The sequence below is a fragment of the Sphaeramia orbicularis genome, chromosome 24 (assembly GCF_902148855.1).
Source record: "Sphaeramia orbicularis chromosome 24, fSphaOr1.1, whole genome shotgun sequence".
Classification (NCBI taxonomy): domain Eukaryota; kingdom Metazoa; phylum Chordata; class Actinopteri; order Kurtiformes; family Apogonidae; genus Sphaeramia; species Sphaeramia orbicularis.
Genome location: NC_043979.1, coordinates 16,274,112 through 16,294,297, shown reverse-complemented (window position 1 = coordinate 16,294,297; position 20,186 = coordinate 16,274,112). Strand labels below are relative to the sequence as shown.

At 36.0% G+C, this 20,186-nt stretch overlaps 1 long non-coding RNA gene across 1 annotated transcript in view; it reads right to left on the bottom strand.

The window, feature by feature from the left end:
- Nucleotides 1-5,945: 5,945 nt before the first annotated feature.
- The window catches only part of LOC115415489 (uncharacterized), a 21,718-nt gene continuing 7,477 nt past the window's right edge, over nucleotides 5,946-20,186 (bottom strand). Inside the window, exons 2-3 of the long non-coding RNA XR_003934827.1 lie at nucleotides 13,075-13,077; nucleotides 5,946-5,955 (exon numbers count right to left, since the gene is read on the bottom strand). This is a non-coding gene — a long non-coding RNA (uncharacterized LOC115415489). The remainder of the gene's footprint in view (nucleotides 5,956-13,074; nucleotides 13,078-20,186) is intronic.

Below are 20,186 nucleotides of genomic sequence, written 5' to 3'. Positions count from 1 at the left end.
GCTTAACCCATAAAGACCCAGAACTACTTTTGTGGCAGTTCCCAAATGAATTTTCTCTTTATTTAACCAATATTATCCTCTGCATTTTGCAAACTTTTTTTTTTTTTTTTTTTTGGCAAAAATCAGGTATTTTCCTCTATTTAATTCACTGATCATGTAGATGTTCATAAAAAACTAAAATTGAAGTTGGTGGTTTTTATATCAGAACAGAGAAAACTGAAGAAAGACTTTTCCAGCAAATCTATCATTAACTGAACGTAAAGCAAGTGTCTCTATCCACTCTCATTGATCCAACTCTGTGGGTTTTACTGGTGAATCAATACTGTAGAGGATGACAGTACCCCTTGACTGAGGGGTAAAAACTGAGGAAAGTGACTTTTAGAGCAAAATACATCATGAACTAAACATAAAAACAAATATATGCAACTACTATCATTGATCCAACTCCATGGATTTTACTGGTGAATAAACGTAGAAGATGACGGTGTTTGCATGTTCACTACGGAGCCTCTGTACGTCCAAATGGGTCATATCTGATGACTACGAAAAGATGACAAACTGCATTTTATGCTAATTATTTACATGTATTGATAGGATTAGTGGATCAACAGGTATTAAACAGTTTAGATCAGCAGATACTTTTAGTCACCACTGGCTGTCTGGGTCTTTATGGGTTAAACCATTAACCTATTAATGCATGTCTGTTTTTGTTTTTTTTTTTGTAAATTTTTTTTTTTTTTTTGCAAATTGTTTACACTATAAATGTGCAAAATCATCAGCTAACAGCAGCAGAATGTTAATAAAAGCAATGTTGATCATTCGCGATAAGCCCTTGTTGCTCTTAAAGGTTAGTTTCACCTCAGTAACTTGTGGATCTAAATTTTTTCCCAATTCCTCGGTGGAAAATACAACGTAAGGGGGTGTTCATGTGCAATTTTCAAGTGTCTAAGAAGTGTTTATCATAATCCCCACATCACATGAAGGCAGCATAAGGGTCTCCACTTATAAATAACCAATTCTGGCTATTTTTAAGATATTTAACTTAATAGGGTGTGTCATACACTTACACATTAACTGTTCACACGCCCACAGAAGCTTTGATTGACACACAGTTCACGTATTAACACAGAAACACATGGGTAGTTACACACCCACCCACAGACCCACATGTCCACCCACCCACCTACACATCTATATGCAGTGTCTGTGATTGTGTGAGATTGACACACAGTAAAGTTTTACAGGTGCGCTGAAGCGGATAATTAGCCTGTTAGCTGTAACTAATGAAATCTCCACTGCTGTGCCCTTAACTGCTGCCGGGGCAGAGGCCACTTTCCTGTTTGGATAGGCAGCGCTTTAAAGCAGAGCGCAGAGCCGTCGTCTGCATGTGGGCGTGGGCTACATGTGTTATGTGACACACGGACAGACACTGAAATGTGTAAGAAAGGCATGTGTGTGTGCAGTTCTAAGGATGAAAGAATAATAAGTCAGCAAAAAGGAGTGGAGAGTGAAAAATAGTGCATGTGAGCGTTTTAATATGGGACCACTACATGGAAATACAGTTTTTTTCCCTTTTGAAACTTCTATTTATTCAAGTTTTATGACACCTTTACAAATGGTAAACAAAGAAAAAATAAAACAGCTGGTAACATTAAAATTACAAAGATGCTACAAGACTGGTTTGTGTAATAAATGCTTGTACAACATCACTAGCACACTGAGGTAGTACATTATGTTTGCACAAAAGCTCATATTGTATAGTAAAATACAACACATATGTATGTGAGTCAACAATATTATTTCTTTACAAAGTGAAAAGGAAGACAAGCAGAAAAACCATAACAAAAAGGAAATACTGTTTTAAATATTAGCACTGAGAACACAACTGAACTCCAGTATGAGGGTGGGAATAGATTATAATTATATTTACATAGAAAAAAGTAAGAATTGTTGAAAACATTTGATGAAACTTTCCTATATATGTTCAAGATTCAAGATATCTTTTATTGTCATGGTATATGCAGAGCAAACACAACAGAATTCTGATGCGCTTGGAAAAAACGGTACTACATGAAGTAAAAAAAGGGAAGTATACAATGCAAAAAAATGTAAATACTAAAAGCAGTAAAAACAATTTTAAAAAAGACACGCACACTCCACCCCTCTCCCATTCAGTCAAGTGACAGTGAGAGGTAAGAACAGAAGGCATTGCACATTTTAGATTTTCATTATTGCACATTGTTGGTTGTTACATATATTTAATAAGGTTATTATATATATATGTACTGAATATACAGTATGTGCAGGTTTATTATCAAGTGACATTGCAGTTCGTGTTTTAGCTTCGGTGTTGCAAAGATTGAAACAATTAATTGACTCGAATCGATTAGAAAAATGATTTGATTACAATTTTCCTGAATCAAAGCATTGTTTCCTTAATTCTACTGCTGCTAAACGTTGGTTCCGCTGTTGTGTTTCACACGGACGCTTAATGTGATGCACATGATGCCAGGATCAACACAAACAACATGGAGCGTAGAACAAAAAGGCAGAAAAACTCTTCTTCATTGAAACCATCACTTCTTTAAAATTTCAAGCTTTCACGCAAACATTAAAAATACTTAGCTTTATCTTTGTTGTATGGTTGTTGCATCTTAAGTTGTTGGTAAGTTAGTAAGTTGTATACATTTGTTGAAAACTACAGTGCACATATTTTTTATATATGCCATTTGACTGTTGGTTTTTTTTTGTACATAGGTATCAACATATACTTTAACTCGTTTCAGCTGTTTCTGGAATAACAGACAAGTTTTTCATTTTCAGACATGTCTTTTAAACAGTTTTACTATTTTCTTCTGTATATTCAAATAATAATTTAACGGAACTGAAGAAAATAATCAATAGATTAATCGATTATGACAAAGAAATTGCAAAATGTTAAGGCTCTCATTTTAACATACAAAGAAATGTAATTTATTACATTGGCTTACTTTCAGTACTGGTAAACTGGGCAGTAAACTTTAAATCCTAAAAAGATGATGTAATCATAATTATTATTTGTTTAATTTCAATATTAAGAAAAATAAGTTAATTTGTAAACGTCAGCCCTGTGATGACCTGGCGATGCGTCCAGGGTACTGCTGTTTGATACCACAGATTTCCTTTCTGATCCGATACCCAATAAAATTCAGGCTGGTATCGGCCTCATCGATCCAATACCAATACTTTGTACAAATACACTTAATGTCTGGAAAATCTAAAAAAATATAAAAAGAAGTGTATTTCAAATCGTAACTTCATAAAGAATACAAGACATGAGAGTAATTATTGTTTTATTATTAAGAACTATTATAAACATGAAAAGTTGTATATTAATTCATGCTACATGAATGTGTTAACATGAAAATACTGAACATGTAACATTTAAACAAAAGCATCCAACACTGACACTTTCCCTCATTCAAAAGTTAGCATATTTACTGTTTTCCCCTTCAGTCTGTTCCATTTATTTGCTCGGCACAGACTGAGTCAGAATTAACTGACTGAGAAGAGTGACGCAGTACACACTTACCCAGGCGGAAGAAGAAGTAGTTCCCACCAATTGCATATCAAGATCCCAATAGTTTAGCTACTTTCCACTGTGTTCCTGATATACATTACTTCAAATGAATGAAGTATCAAAAGTATCCATATTTTGATTTGTGAATCGATTCTAGAGTGTAAAGATCTGGTATCGGAGATATTGATATTTCACTATCAATCCGCACATCACTAGTCCAGGGTGTAACTGCCTTTGACCAATGGTAGCTGGTCAAACCTTTACAAGGACAAAGTGGACAGAGAAAAATTATATAGACAGTTATCACATTCACATTCACACTGTTATTCCACTATTGTTCCATATATGACTATATTCTGAAATTGATGCGTCATGTAAACAGTTTATTGCATTTGGATTTTCTGAATAAGGTTTTTTTTTTTAAAGGAGCATTCTCTGATTAACGTGTGGGATATAGTGACATTTTTGTGGTTTTATCAGAATGTTATGGACATGTGTACACAACATTTGGAAGATTAATTAAATGTGCATGTTTTGTTGCAGATTTTGACACACTGTATTAGATCCTGCATTTGCATTATTTCTGTTAGCCAGGTAAACAGCGTATTATTTTCAGAATAACAAAAAACAGATTACTTTGTGCAATTCGAGTGTAGTTGTTTGGTTGTGAAGAGCAGATAACTGATTATTTTTTCCCCAATTCTAATTTGATGTAGACTAAAATATATATTTAAAAAAGTGCTTCACTGCACAAGAATAAAAAAATCTTACCAAATACACAGAGCCTTGACATATGTATATGCTTAAGGTGACTCTGAGCTTTTGATTTGATTAATTATACCACACACAGTGCCATGTTTTGTTTTTTTTTTTTCCCTGGTATATTCTATGAAGAAGTTTAACAACATAATTAGAATTGAGATGTATATTTTAATCAACACATGCTCTTTACCCAACCCAAACTAATAATAATCATAACAATAATAATCAGGCAGAAACAGTGCCATCTCTATGAAGTCAAACATAAATCCTATCCCATACTATAAATAGATGTTGACTATGCCATTTTGTCACTTATTTGTGCATATCCCTTAAGTTGGATGTAATGCTCTGTAATTACCAAGATTTTTATTAGTAACTAAGTTAATTCCATATTTTTTGTCAGTGACTATAACTGATCACATTTATATATATTTTATAGTTTATTTTCATAAGGTCATTACATCACCCTCCCTTACTGTGTTTACATATTAGCATCATCATCCCATATATTATTGATTAAAGAATATACAAAATACATATTGAACTTTACTAACTTTACCAATCATAGAGGTTCTTAATTTTTCAGCCCATCAAGGTGTTGTTGAGTTAAATCAAGGGTCTCAAACATGTGGCCCGGGGTCAAATGCGGCCTGCCAAAGGTTCCAGTCTGGCCCGTAGGATGAATTTGTAAAGTGCAAAAATTCCTCAGTCAAGGCTGTCGAACTCATTATCGTTCAGGTTCCACATACTGACCAATATGATCTACAGTCAAATAAGAACAGAAGAACCTACAAAAAAATAACGACTCCAGATTTTCTTCTCGGTTTGATGTGAAAAAAATATTACGCTATGCCTATAAACAATGACAACTTCAAATATTTGTCTTTGTTTTAGTGCAAAAAATAACATTAAATTATGAAAATATTAACATTTACAAACTATCCTGAAACAATAAAATATGAATAACCTGAACAAATATGAACCTGAAATGTCTAAAGAAAATTAAGCACAATTTGAACCATTTTCTGCCTGTTACTAAGTGTTTAGTATCTTTGTAGATCCGATCCATAATGCACATATAGAAATGGTAAGTTGAGGCAGAATATTGTTAAAATTGCACTTATTTTTCTAAAGAAATTTCAGTTTTTTCAGGTTATTCACATTTTTTTGTTTGGATAGTTCATAAAAGTATTTTCATAATTTAATGGAGGGTTTTTTGCACTAAAACAAAGACAAAAATTTAGAGTTGTCATCATTTATAGGTTATTATGTTATTATTTTTATGATCCGGCCCACTGGAGATCAAATTGGGTTGAATATGGCCCCTAAAAGAAAATGAGTTTGAGACCCCTGAGTTAAATGCTCCTGCTGTTTGTTGCTATGTGCATTCTTTGTGCATTACCATTCACTCTGTCCTTCTACCCTCTTGAGTCACTTAAATAGAGTAAGTGGTCCACAAGTGTATATGCTGAAGTGTGTGTGTGGTGAGATTTGGTGTCCGGCCCCCCCAGGAGAGCTGCTGAGGGGCAGCATACGGCTGACCGCTGACCCCACCACCATGTCAGGATTTGGAATGTACAGACACACACTCACTCACACATACATAGCGCTCCCTTTTGCTCTTTGACCAACTGCTGACAGAACGGATTGCTGCAGTTACGATGGGAGCTGATTGATGATTGGCTGAAGGAACAGTCACCAACATGTCAATGGGGCCTAACCCTGACCTGTGACCTCTGATCCCGCAGTCAGGACAGTGGTATGTTATGGGGATAACCACGTTGTACACAAGGCCTTTGAATGCAGATAGTTTCTTCTTATTTTAGTCGGGGTGTGATAAAGAATGACAAAGCTTTAAAGACCAGAACCTGTCATGTGTGTAATTGAAATTCTAAACCCATACTTTTACCCGTACTATATTTAAGTCATGATCTGTGACCACGAGACTGTTGAAACATTACAGACAGGCTAACACTAGTCGCTTTTCCATTGGACATCTGCGCAAAACTTTACCGATATTTACAAAATGTCGAAAAAACAGAAGTGCGTAATGTCTGTTTTCCATTAAATCACAAATGCGATGATTTGTTTAATTATTATCATGAGATGACACGAGAAGTCATTCCATAAACATGTTGATTTACAGATATATTAATTATTATTATGTATTACCCCTATATCTCATACTAAATTAAAAAATGATTGGGTTTCCTGGTGTGTCTACACATATTGCGACATGTTTCTTCTTCTTCTTTGCTTGTTGTAACGTACGTCAGCATCGTTTTTTTTAATTCACCTGACTCTAGTTGCGGAAAAAGGTCTTTCCATTGCAGTTTCGTGTGATATACCATTTGTGCTATGCCCGAAAAACCACCTCTTGCCAGCGCAAAAACTTTTAATCGATAAATGAGACTTTTGGTGAAATTGTCGTTTTTCCATTAGGCAACTTTTAATGTGCAAGTTATATTTGCACAATTTGAGGGTCAATGGAAAAACGACTACAGACATTTTTTTTTATGAATATACCACTTCTTGTCCTTACTTTTATTTATTCTATTTTTATTTATTTATTGGTTTATTTAATAGGGACCATCCATATTTATGAACATTGTATAAAAAATACACCCATGTAAATATGCCAGAATTAGTAAAAATAACTACATTTCATCTGCAGTCCCTAGGCAGGTGACAGAAACAAAACAAACAGCCAACATTAATACATCACTTGTTCGCTAAAAATTAAAAAATACACATAATGATAACGTAGGGATCATCAAAACAAATAAACAGACAAACAAACAACAAAACAAATACACAAAGGATGATCACATGGGGCATTAGTCTATACATTCACCTCTATACTTACATACAACTAATCAGATAAAGTGTATGAATGATGAAATGCCCTGTATGTCAATTAAAAATGAGTGCATCTCTGGTTTTCTTGGAGCGACTGTTTTTAAGTGAGTTTTAAAAGTGTTGTATGTTGGACTCTCTTATTGGGAGGGGCAGGTTATTCCTAAGTTTACCTCCTGCTATTGACAGTACGTTTTGTCCAAAAATGGTGCATCTGAATGGTGTCACACAATTCCCTTTTGGTTTTGTTTAATTAAATGAATGTGGCTCCACTGCAGGTTCCGTGCTCTCTGTGAGATGATGTGACAATGTGGGGGGTCACTGTGCTCACTAGGTGGTGCTGGGTGTTAAAGGCCGCCGTCCAAGTGAATGTAATGAGCTGGCAAGATGCTGCCTCCAAAGTGGCTCATTTCATGCATGTGTGTGTCCTTTTGTCACCAGCTGATACGACTTCTGCTTTAGTCGTTATCGCCGCGACCTTCGTGGTGCTCCTGCACAGCAATGTCACCCTGATTCTGCACCTCTTTGACTTTCTAAAATAACTCTGTTTGAATGTGTTTGTCTGTGCAACACACACATTTAAATATAGTCCAGTTTTAGTGAACGTTGGATGGTTGAATCAAATATTTTTCCCATATTTGTTGTTGGAAAGATCTGCGGGGTTTCACTCTTGATGATTGCGGGCACGCGTATGCATGTACAGATCTGCTGATAAGTTTGTCACAGTCTCGGTTTTGAAGTGAACTATTTTCTATCCTGTTTCATATCCTGTTTCAAGAGCATCACGTGTGACCTAAGGATGAAGGAGTTATGAGCAAGACAGAAGAACAAAGGAGGAAACTAAAGAGAGGCAGCGATGATGATAATGGGGTTTTACCATGTAAAAGTTCTGATGGGAATTTCAGCTGCTTTTCTAAAGGAACAAAGCAGATGTGTGTGTGTGTATGTGTGTGTGAGTGAAAGAGGGGGGTGACTTTTCAGATCTCTTTCTCCTGTTTTGTTCTCTGAGGACCAGTAATTGTGATCCATGCTCTGTTAAAATCTACAGCCCACTGGGATCAGCATGAAGACATGACACACGGACACACACATGGACACACATATATACACACACACACACACACACGCACCTACACGTGGACACACACACGCACACATGGACACACCTTTTAGTCCATGCAGCAGTGGTCCAATGAAGACATCACACATGTACAAGCTGTCACTTCATCTGCCCTTACACCCCTTTAATATTCAAGTGCCCGGCTCATCCACATGTGGACCCCTCCCACCCCCACTCCCCCCTCCAGCCACATGTCCCCCTCCCTTTGTCACAGCTGAGTTTCCTCCTTTCATTCTGAAGGAGAGCTACGCAGTAATGAAAGCGGCCTCAGGGTGGAGCTCTCTCTCACCCTGAATTAGCCTGTACCCTATGAGGACTTAAAATACGACTATGGGAATACGGTACAAGGGAATCTTCAGCATGTCATCACCATCACCATTAATTATTACGATTTATATATTTTTATCTCGCGACAACAGGATCTGCTTTTTTTTATTTTATCTCAACATATGTTTATATTTTTGGGAGACAAAGCATTTCTTGCCTATAAAATAAAATCACTCGAGTTAGATCAAATTGTGCGTATTATTTCTTTGTGTTGTGATTCAAGTGTCACCAGATTTAATCCAGCAGGGATTTTTTTTCTTGCCATCTCTGTTCTTAATGTTCTGTCACTGCTTTTTTGTCTACATGTTTTAACAGTAGCTCAGAACAAGAGCATTTTAGCATTTTTTAGATTATTATTCACATCTAAATAATGGCGTAGGTTGATCTGACTGACCTACAAAAACACTGAAAATGTTAATTTAAGATGATACAATGATGTGGCTATGATTTGATTAGGTTTAGGCATAAAAAAACAACATGGTTAAGTTTAGGAAGAGGGTCTGAGGAAAAGGCTAAAACTAGAAGAAACAGAAAAAATGGAGCCCAAAATAAATAGTGTTTACTGTTGGTTTGGACACTAGTCTTCTGTATGAATGTCCACAAAAAGTTTATTTTTCCATCACATCCGTCCCCAACTGCCTACTTGTCCCTATTTAACATTTTTCTTTCTGCACTTATTCATACAAGCTACAAGAGGTCACCAAAGGACCCCAAGAGGAATGTAAATTTGGGTTGTTTTACTTTCATATTTTCATTTTCACGGTGGTCAGGCCTCTGTGGATACATACAGGGTGAGATGAGGTGTTCTCAGTTAGTCTCAGTCTGCAATTTCACTGTTTACAGTTGCTAAATCCAACACAATGCGCTTAAAAATATATACTGTATAACCATGACATCAGTGCAAGGGTATCTGTAATTGTATAATTCCGTATTTATCCTCAAAATGTAAACTGTTAATAAGTGCAAGCAGTAGATTGGGTATGAATGTCTGCAGACAATTCAAGCTTGTCCCAGAAGTGTCCCGCTATGTTTATAAAGATTTCTCCCATTTTAGCCTAATTTTGTACTTAAATAAACCATGGTCATGATTCGTAGACTTGATGACTGCTAAATGTGGTTTTATGTTTTAGTTTTGAGAAGTGCAGTAAAAAGCCAAGCTATTTAAGGCCAATCTCAGTTCTGTCTGTTAATTAAATTCAACAGAGAGTCAACTTCCTTTGAAGAAAGGCCGTTAAAATGTTTGGGATATTTCCTTCACATTTGCTTTCAAAAATAACCAAACCCCGAGACCACAGTCGACATAAAGTTTCACCCTCTAGAAACATGAAAACTTTTTGAAGAGACGTGGAAGGAAACAATCAAGATAAATCTGAAACCAACAGGGTGAAGGCGCACACACACACACACACACACACACACACACACACACACACAGAGTCATTGCTTGGCAGAGCGTCGAGGCCAATGCCATGAGTTGCATTTCATGTTTTATGTTCATGTATACAGGGTAACCGTGAGGAGAGAAAATAAACCAAATGCTATTCTGATTGTCAGCACATTTAAGCCTATCCTTAACCCAGCGAGGAAACGATTAACAGACTCAACAACCCTATTATGGATTTTAAGAGGGCAAGAGAATGACTTAATAGTTATTGTTTCATGTGGTTCAGCCAGTGTGATGATTTCCACTTTGTAGTTGTGTCAACTCCAAAACTGTTTATTTTGCGGATTTCATTTCCCAAGAATTAAACAAAATCTGTTTGTGCGTTTCTGTTCATGCATCACCACCTTGTACAAAGACAAACACATTCTCTTGTCACTCATTGCAGCTAATTCACTCTGAGTTCATTCCAAACGCATTAGCAAGATTTAGTTTCATGTACAACACAGCTGAATGAAGATGTATTAGAAAAACAGTTAAACAGGCAAATATTTGATCTGGAATTGACATTGTGCCATTCGTTTTTTAATATAATTTTTGTACATGCTTATTTGTTTGCTAACTCTATCTCAACACTTACTGTAGCTTCTGTTGTATAGTTTTATAATGCGAGAAGCACTGAGGTCATTGGTAATAAGCATAAAGCTTTTAAGGGTAAACTGATTTTCTACATAGAAATCACTGAAAAAAGGAACACTTGCCATCTGTTGGATTTATGCAACTATTTTTAATCAATCTCTGATGATGGTTTCATATTCTGAAGCTAAATGTAAAAGCGTAATGTAGAATCTACACGAGGCACTAAAAAAGTAAATGAATATATGAAGCTTATGCTCCTCAGACATGGCAGTTTAACCCTTTCATGTACACTGGTCACTACAGTGGACAGTTATTCTACAGCTGTTCTATTGTATATTCATTGATTTTGTTGTTGTTGTTTTGTTTGTTTTTTTTACATATATCTTTATTAAAGTTTTAAGACATTACATATTGTTTCTGACATGGATTGATAACATTGTGTAGCTCTCCCCTGAGTGTAATAGTTTTCACACAATTATCAGTAAATGCATGTTTCTTCGCTTCAAAAATTAAATGCATGGTGTCCAGCTGAGTAGACATTTTTGCAACTTCATGAAAAATAGGTTCCTAAGAATTTTTTTTTTTATTATTATTACTATTTTTCTTTAAATGTGTATATATATATATATATATATATATATATATATATTTTTTTTTTTTTTTTTTTTTTTTTTTTTTTTTAACTTTTTAAAAAATTTATTTTTCATAAGAAAATTTTTGATCGCATTGTTTTTTTCATGCCTAAAGAGGAATAAAAACACTCAGGAAAAAAATCTTGATTAATGTTCTCATAATTAGTGCATGAAAGGGTTAAGATAAAGTGATTCAAACAGGGAAAGTTCAGTCAAAAACTCTGAATAAAAGAGGTGAAAATCCCTATAGCTCTAGTCACGCTGAGGTTACAGAGACATTTACAGTAACTCTGAGCAGTTTGTGTATAAAGAAAAATCACAATATGTCTCCACTGTGACTTTTGGCTGTGTGGTCTTTCTATTTACTTATTCTATCCATGACACTTAAACACTTTCACAAAGAACTACAACTTTCTTGTGTGGATGCACCTCACATTAAAACAGCCCCCTCTGTTGATGCTTTTAAGTCCCGTTTAAAAACGCACTTTTACTCACTGGCTTTTGACCTGGCATGAGAATTGTGTGGTCCCCAACTGTCTTTTATTCCATATATTTATTATATTGTTGATTTTATGCTCATGAACATGTTTTTATTTGATTTTTGTTTATTTATGCTAGTTTGTACCACTAGTTGTATGGTATGGTATGGTATGGTATGGGGGCATTAGTCAAACAGAATCAACAATGATTTCACTCTAGCCATTGAATGCATTTGTTCCCTCAACATAAGGTCCCATGGTGGTTACAGTCATGGTATCTGTTAGGAATAAATATTAATACAATCAACATCTGTCAAATACACTTGTCAACCCAAACCTTACAGAGCAGACATTAAAACGTTTCTTAGCCTGAAAATCTTTCTAACAGAGAGTCATGTATAGATCAACCACTGAAACAGCTATTACACAGCCTGTATAGAACAAAAGAGACCAGAATGACTCCCAGGGAAAAGTGTATAGTCTGATATTTATGCAGCTTTTCCACCGCACCTGTCCAGTGCGACTCAGCTCAACTAGACCCCACATGGTTTTAGCGCCTTTCCACTAGGGGTTGTACCTGGTAACCGTACTATTTTTTTGTATCACCTCCGGCGAGGTTCTATCCAGCCTAAGTCGGTACTGAAATTTCACTGCACTGATTGGTCAGAGGGATTGTCGTTACACGTGCTGGTCTTCAGCTTCATACTTCTATATGGCTTTCATAATTACCTCCGCCAAGGATGTTATGTATTCATTGGGGTTTGTTTGTTTGTTTGTTTGTTTCTCTCTCTGTTAGCAAGATAAATCAAAAAGTTCTGGAAGGATTTTGATGAAATTTTCAGGAAATGTTGATACTGGCACAAGGAACAAATGATTATATTTTGGTGGTGATTGGGGGGGACTGATCTGCCATTGTGGAGGTCTGCGCTCTCCGGGTGCTTTTCTAGTTCTTTGCTTTTCAAGTGTGTTTCATCTCGCCGTTTGTATCCATTTCTGACTCGTTTCACCTTTTCTGTTACAAAAAGCCGCAGACCGAGCAACAAGTACAGCAGCGTTACTGCTTATTATACCGAGTGAGACTTATGTTGCCTAAAAACGATGTTGTGATAGTTTTGACTCCGCTGACCACACCCATCTCATTTGCGCCGAGGTGATACCAATTGCAGTGGAAAAGCGATGGCACTGTGTAGAGTCGAGTTGAGTCGAGTCGAGCTGGTACCATGCAGTTTAAAAGGGGCATTAGAGACAAGTTCAGTGTAATTCTATTGGAGCCAGACCTTATTGGAGCCAACATCTAGTGGTCGTCAGTGGTATTACACTTGCTTATTGGCTTCACTCGCCCCTTGAATATTGGTTATTTTAAAGGTTAGTTTGTATCTGATTTAGTGGAGTGTTTTTTAACTTTGACGTCGCCTGGAATTCAAATGGGGTCGCCTGAAATGTCTAGTAATTGATTAAAAGTGAGCAGAGAGTGGAAAAATTTCTTCGCCCACCTGACCTTGCTAAGACATCTGCAAGAGAAACAGAGAAGCAGACACCAAAAAGATGCATTGTAGACATTATACAGGGTGTCCCATAAGTCTCCATACATAGGAAAAATAAACGTTTCTTGACATAAACCATTTTTATTTATATAATATGCTCTATATGACTGCCATTTTGTCAGGAACACATTTTAATGCGTGTCTGCTGAAGAACTATAAAGAAGAAATATAAAGAAATACATGTTAGAACCATATATGTATGGAATGTAATATGTCTCCTATGTATGGAGACTTATGGGATACCCTGTATAGCCTAAATGTCATCTAAAATTAGCGATTATTTGTAACATAGTATAGTAAACTATTACATGATCAGAAACAAATTAATTTTAGCAAAAAAAAAAAGTCTCCGTTTTGAATATCTGGGGTCACCAGAAATTTGTGATGTTCAAATGGGGCCACAAGCCAAAAAAAAGGTTGGGAACCACTGATTTAGTGTGTTTAGAAAAAAAAAATGCCCTGTTGTTTTCATGTTCAGATTCATGTCATATTTAGGATCTAATCTCACCTACTCACTAGTTTCTCTCTGTATCTCTAGTACGAGAGCCTCTGTTTTAATGCTTAAGGCCGGGCACTTATAGGTCTAAGAGGTCTTGTGGTTTTTGCGTTTAGATATAAGAGGACATGAGTGAAAGAGAAAGTGTGCAGCGTATTTGTGTGTGCCACTGCTGATCAGTTTTATAATGGAAAAACCAGGGCAAACTCAGGAGGACGGAAAAAACGAATATTCACCTCCAGTTTTATGTGCATTGAATGCGCCACAAGTCTGGTCGAAGTGCTGAGAGGATACCTGTACATCGAACTTCAACACATACACACACGCACATACACACAGACAACCACACACACCTGGCAGATACACTTGTTACAGCTTTATGGCCATGCTAGAGCACTTAACCCTTACACAGTTTTATAAGTTCATGACATGCACTAAAAGTCTGTAATGGAAAGAATGTTAAAGAATTCTCCATGTATTATTACAAACTGATTCATCACAGTAGGTACGGTCACCAGCATGGCCGTGGGTAATGATTTAATTTTCCTTGTCATCAGAAAGTATCATAATTTTGCAATTCTGTTAGATACTGACCATCAAGGTGTTTTTTTTTTCAGTCAAAGTCATTGTAGTTCAGTCTCAAATGGGCTGGACTAGTAAAATACTAACATAATAACCTATAAATAATGGCAACTCCAGACTATTTTCTGTGTTTTTTGGTTGTTTTTTTTTTTTTACTTTATTTTTGACAGATTTTGCGTTTTTTAACAGACGATAAAATGAAAATGCAAAGACATATGAAGAGACAGACGTCAACAAGCACAGACAGGACAGTATCAAAACTTAAAGTACAACGGTAACAAAGTGTTTCAGCGAGTCACAATATTATCCCATCATGATAAGAGGGTTGACTTAGCTTGGGTATTGTCCTGTTTCAGTCCGGGTCAGATCATTCAGATATATTTTCATGTAGCATCAGATCATGTCCAGGTGGGTGGAATGGTTCCTCTGTGACATCACTTTGTATTCATTAAGGAGTTTCATCCATTTTGCTATTAGATGTAATTGAGGACACACATCCACCCACAAGTCTACATGGACTACTACTTAATGGTATCCTAGTAGATACAAATTCATCTGCTGACATGATTACATCCACCATTTTCATAGACGTTTGTTCGCACTTTCCTGGAGTGCATATTTACACATGTTGATGATGAAACACACAGATGTTGAGATGTATGTGTATTTTTCAGGAGAATAACAAGGTGTTGTCCCATTGGGGTGTCACATCTGATTATTTTCTATGTTTTAGAGCAGGGGTGTCAAACTCATTTTCTTCCAGGGGCCACATTCAGCCCAATTTTATCAGAAGTGGGCCGGACCAGTAAAATAATAGCGTGACAGTCAATAAATAATGACAACTCCAAATTGTTTTAGTGCAAAAAATAACATTCAGTTACGCCAATATTTACATTTACAAACTATCCAAACAAAAAGGATGTGAATAACCTAGAAAAAAATGAAATTTGTTAGGAAATATATGTACAGTTTTATCAATATTATGCCTCGACTTATCATGTATACATGTGCATTACAGATGAGAGCTACAAAGGCACAAAACATTTAGTAACAGGCAGAATATTGTTAAAATTACCCTTAATTTTCTTCAGACATCTCAGGTTGATATTTGTTCAGGTTATTCCCATGTTATTGTTAAGGGATAGTCTGTTAATGTAAATATTTTCATAATTTAATGTTTTTTGCACTAAATCAAAGAGAAAAAAATGGTGTTGTCATTATTTAGAGGTTATTATGATGTTATTTTTGAGTTCGATGCCCTAACTTGCACTTTGCAAATTCATCCCGCGGGCCGGATTGGAAACTTTGGTGGGCTGGTTTTGGCCCCCGGGCTGTATGTTCGATACCTGTATTGTAGAGTGAAAAAAGTAAAATTGCATGATTAAAAAATTTACATTTACAATCTGTCCTTTGAAAAATGTGAATAACATGAATAATGATGAACAACTTGAAATTTCTTAAGAGAAATAAATGCAATTTTAACAACGTCATGCCTCAGTGTATCATTTACACGTGCGTTGTAACTTAGAGATCGTAGTGAATCTACAAAGACGCAAAACATTTAGGAACAGGCAGAATATTGTTCTCTTAAGACATTTCATGTTCATATTTGTTCAGGTTAGTCTATTTTGTGTGAAAGGAATTTGTAAAGGTAAATATTTTCATGTAATTTAACTTTTTTTTACTTTAAAACAAAAAGAAAAATTTTGAGTTATTATTTATAGGTTATTATGATAGTATTTTATTGATCTGACCCACGTGAGACCATATTGGTCTGTATGTGTGTAACAGGGTCCATTTTTTCGCAGCAATGTGGGTATGGAGATTGTGTATTGTTTGTTATAATTACACAAAATCTGTTCATTTTATTTTGATTTCTTTTGGTTAATACCTGACATTATGGGCCTCCGAGTCAGTATGTGGAACTTTTAATTTGAGTCTGTTTCCCAACGAGTAGTGTACAGTGTGACACTGCCTTCTATAACTAGAGTTTTTGTGCCTTTACCTCTTCCCTTTTGTTCCGGATCTCTGTGGGAGAGGTAAGCAGCCGTAGAGTCTGAGAAAATTTTTGATTTAGCCTCTGCTAATTTAATTTTTTGTATGAACTGGCTACTTCAAACTGTATGAGGTGTTCTTATGATGTGCTGAAACACATTTCTTTATCATTTGGTTTGTGTAGGGGAATGTTTTACGGGGGTTGCTGACCGGAGGTTTTTGTGTTTTATGTCAATTTTGTCAGGAACAAAAGAAACAATAAACAGAGACTGCCTCCAAAGTCGTACGTGCGGGTCTCATTCTTCAAAAACACAACGCAGAGTCCGACACAAGTGGTTACATGTGGAACCTGAACTAAAATGATTTTAACATCCTTGACTATTAAAATCTTCAGTGTCATTTTTGCATTTCATAAATTCATCCCACAGGCCACACTGGACCCTTTGGCGGGCTGATTTTGGCCCATGGGCCATATGTTTGACACTTCTGACCTAGAGGGAGTGCATGGGTTCACTGTCTGTATTTGAGTGTCCATGATGGATGCAGTCTGTTGGGGGGGTCAGTGCTATCAGTTTGATAGGACAGGTTCAAGACAAGTATGACTTATTAGTTTGGCAACTGTCTAAGCCGAGGCGTGACATGGTTTTCTAAGGTATTAGATGATAATGTTCAGTGCTTGTGCTTCTGCTGTGTTTCAACTGACTGACAGACATCCTGACCTCAGCAACACTTTTCCTCCCTCTGGTGCCATTAAACATGTTTCCACACTGGAGAGTAACGCAGTTTGCAGTGTTTTCTGGTCTCCATGTTAAAAAATGTAGAATCCTTTTGTATTTTAAGGCCAGACGAACAAAGCTACAAACTCTCGCTCAGAGTAGGGCCTTAATAACATGACGATTATGACGGTAGATGAAGAGCTGCCGCTGGCCAGAACGAGCCTGGCGTCAGGTCGGCTATGACATCATCATGGTCAGAGAGGAGCACTTCAGGAAATTTGATGATAAAACCAGTCAGTCATATATTCACCCACATACACTTCCACATAAGACCAATAACCCAACATACCTCCTACGGCTTTGTGGGGTTTTGGTTTTTGGCTAATTACTACTCGTATGCGTTCAGGTTATTACTGCTGATCACTTAGATTTTTGCAAGTATGTCTTTTCCCTTACTTTTTTTCTGTATTTCCTTATTTTCTGCAGTAAACGCTGTGATGGCTATACAGACATAAAAAGGGCATCAGTACAGAAAAATGTTCCGATTCTGCCATTAAATGACACGCGTCACATAAAAAATGGACGCAGACAAGTTGCCTATATGGAAGCATTGAACAGTTTTTAATAAATCGTTAACACTTGTCCATTTGAGCTTTCTCTGAATCACTTTTTTTTGCTGGAACTGTAACAGAGCCCTTTGAATTTCTAATTTATGTCAACAGAAGTAACATCTTAAAGACTTTGACCCATTTCATCAAAAGTTCGGCACTCTAAAACGGTTGGACGCAACTTCAACCTATGACTATTTTCCTGGCCTTAACCCCACAATCTGTTTGCAATGGGGCAGTGAAAATTGAGCCTCTAAAACAGTTGGAAATAGACCCATTGAAAGCTGTCAATGACAGTGGTTACTTAATGTATGGCCCTGTACCCGAAATAAGTCACAGGCCCTCTTACTGGTTGGTCTCCATGTGACAACAGCAGCCAAGGTCTCATTTAGGCTCTAAGCTGAGAGAAACCTTGAAATGAAGTCTTTATATCATCTGAATGTCATTAAATGCAGCCGGTAAGTCCTGAAAATGTGTGAGCAGTAGGATATTTGAGCAGAAGTGAAAGGAATGTCACATCATGAGTGTCGTTCAGGCCAGATGAACACCATGCTTTCACTGTTGGTCCATGTATCAGCCAGCATGACGCTCCTCAGATCCTCTGTATGTTAGTTCTACCAGGTTTAAATGGTGAAAAAGTGATATAGAGCGCTGTATTATCTATAAAATACAAGACAAACTGAATAAATCAAGGAGAATAAATTGAGATCACTGCTTAGCTCCAACATTTCACAGGCGAGAGGAAGAATTACTATTGATCTAAGGCATCAAATGGCTTTTTATGCACATCACAGACTGATATTTGTTTAATCAGTAACCTGAATCTGTAATTATAAATGAATTAATAATTATATGGTGCAGTCCTGCCAAACACCAGAGTTTTAAGATGTGTCTGGTCTTCACACACAGCTACATTTTCAACAGTTGAGAATGTGATGATATAACTCTGGATTTTATAGTATTACAGACACATGGTATGAGTCTGACAGCTTTATAATCACAGGACAAGACTGTATACCTGATCTTAAAACTACCTGATCTTATCAAATTAATCAAATTTAGTTTTTGCCTTTTGAATATTGTAAAAGCACCACCTTAGTGCGTCCTTCAGAGGAGCTTGTAAATGCACCCTAATTTGTATTATTTCCTTTTACAGTACTATGCAAAAGTCTTTCTTTTAGTCAGTTCTTGTCGTTTTTGAAGGTTTCAAATGACAATACATGGTAATTTCTCAGTTTCTTTCCTTCAGACGCAACAAGAAGATACAGGAAATATTTGTATTAAAAGCACACAAAAATCACAACCAAATGGCTTCGACAGGCTAAAGTATGTATCTAATGTGACCTGTGTTTCCTTTACGCCAAGTAAAATAACACAATAAAAAATACCTGACATTTACATATTGTATTGCAGTGGTTCTCCAACTTTTTACAGTGGAGTATATTTTTTTTCTCCAAGTACCACTAACTCTCGCTTAAGCAATTTGGATTGAAAAAATGAGGAAAAATTTGTTCCTGTGCCAAAGGTGTCCATTCAAAATTTTGTAAACAAACAACATATTTAACTTTAATATATTAAAAATAACAAATCTTTATAAGCAAATTTTGTGCGAAATATAAACTGAAAAGTGCCCTCTTTCATTGCTAAGAAAAATAAATTAAACGGTCATGGATGAATAAATAAACCTTTCATCAACAAAAAATAATTACTGAATTGCTCAAATAAACTGATCTCAAATAATATAAAATAGAAATGTTTTTAAAATGGTACCAAAGCTTAAACAAGATGACAGACAATAATAATAACAATAATGTAAAACATAAAAATATTGAAATTAAATAAGGTCAGGAGTGTCAATTTTATTATATGAATGTATTTGTGTTTTATATTTCAGCATTAATTGTCATTATTTATTTTGTATTCAGTACATGATGACTTAGTTAACCCCCTGGGCTTCCTCCAAATACCCCTGGGGGTACACATACCCCACTTTGGGAACCCCTGTTCTATTGTGCATGCATTGAATGAAGTGTAAAAACAGCAGAAAAATAATGCCATCTGAACACAAGACTTTAAGACATGTTAGTGCAAGGGAGGCTACACTAAATACTTGACAATTTGGTTTGTAGAGACCATCTTTTTCCTCTGTAACATTGGTTATTAAATGCTGTACATATTTTCTATACATCCTGATTGTATCTTTAAACAGAAACAGAGAATTGCATATGTGTGTTCATTAGAACTTTACTAAAAATGATAATGATGATCATGGCCTAAGACATCTGCACCATACTGTAAATAGATTTATTTAATTTTTTTTAATATGATTATTATTATTATTTTTATTTTTTTTTACTTTTTTTGAAGTGACACCAAGTAACAAGGAGACTTATGTGCAATAATACACAATATTTACATTTACATTAAGTCATCATAATGTGGGAGAAGGGGAGGGGGGTTAAGATATATGGCATGTAAGAAAGAAACAAA